The sequence below is a fragment of the Cynoglossus semilaevis genome, chromosome Z (assembly GCF_000523025.1).
Source record: "Cynoglossus semilaevis isolate Cse_v1.0 chromosome Z, Cse_v1.0, whole genome shotgun sequence".
NCBI classification, from domain to species: domain Eukaryota; kingdom Metazoa; phylum Chordata; class Actinopteri; order Pleuronectiformes; family Cynoglossidae; genus Cynoglossus; species Cynoglossus semilaevis.
Genome location: NC_024328.1, coordinates 13,929,971 through 13,931,080, shown reverse-complemented (window position 1 = coordinate 13,931,080; position 1,110 = coordinate 13,929,971).

Below are 1,110 nucleotides of genomic sequence, written 5' to 3'. Positions count from 1 at the left end.
GCTGTGAACTAATCACTATGAACGGATCATTCTCTGTGAACTAATCTTTCGCCTCGTTCTCGCAGATTCGTTTCATTTGTCACGTGACAGGGAGCTCGGGTCTTTTTTGCTCTCATTCATCTTCACATTGTGGTGTGTTTTTATTTCTTAGCTTTTCACATGGTTTTAATTACTTATGGCATTTTGTGTACTTTGTAGACTTTGTCAGCGGAAGCAAACCATGTTGCCTTATTTAGTGTCGGAGAACCGCAGCCTTCTTTACAACGCCCACAATAGGGCTAAAGCGCCACCTGCTGTAAAACGAATGAAATGATTAGTTCAAGATTCGTTCACGACTCGTCCATTTTACTGTTCGATAGACAAAGATTCGAATCAATAAAAAGAGTCGGTCTTCTCATCACTACTGTTTACTCAAACAACCGGATGTTTCCGTATCCTATTTACATGCCCCGCCTTCTTATCAATCAGTGCAACTCTGATTGGCTCCCGCCCTTATTTGTTCCCGTTTTACACGTCGGAAATCAGCGCTGATTGGATTTCATCTCTGCCTCTCGTTTTATTTAGTCGAATAAAGCTTTAATACATTTTCGTCGTCACTGTCGTTAAGCCCCTAAAATTCCCGTAATTTTTACGTCACAAGAAAGAACGTCTTTGACTAAGTGTTTGACGTAATAAACGAGTATTATTCGCCGATTCACACTCTCAGTATGTGGCGGACTAAGCAAAAATATCGACGATTGTCGGCGTTAACTGATGAAATTACGCGATATAATCACGTAAAAGAGACACTTTCTAATAATAATAAAAAATAATGTGATGAGAAGAGGAGTCTGTAAGTACTGTACAACACACACAACGTTTTTTTTTTTAGCTTTTTACATCGACACGATGCACTTACCGTAACATATTAATATATCTGTATTGTACTATTTTGTGTGTGTGTGTTTTGTGTGTATTTAAGTGTGAAAATGTGGTGACCATTCTATTAAAATCTATCTATTTATCTATCTAATAATTATAAATTATAAATATATAACAACTTAATTATAAGTTATTGGCAACTAATAATTTTTGTTTACAATATGTCAACAAGTTCATACCAAAAGCTCT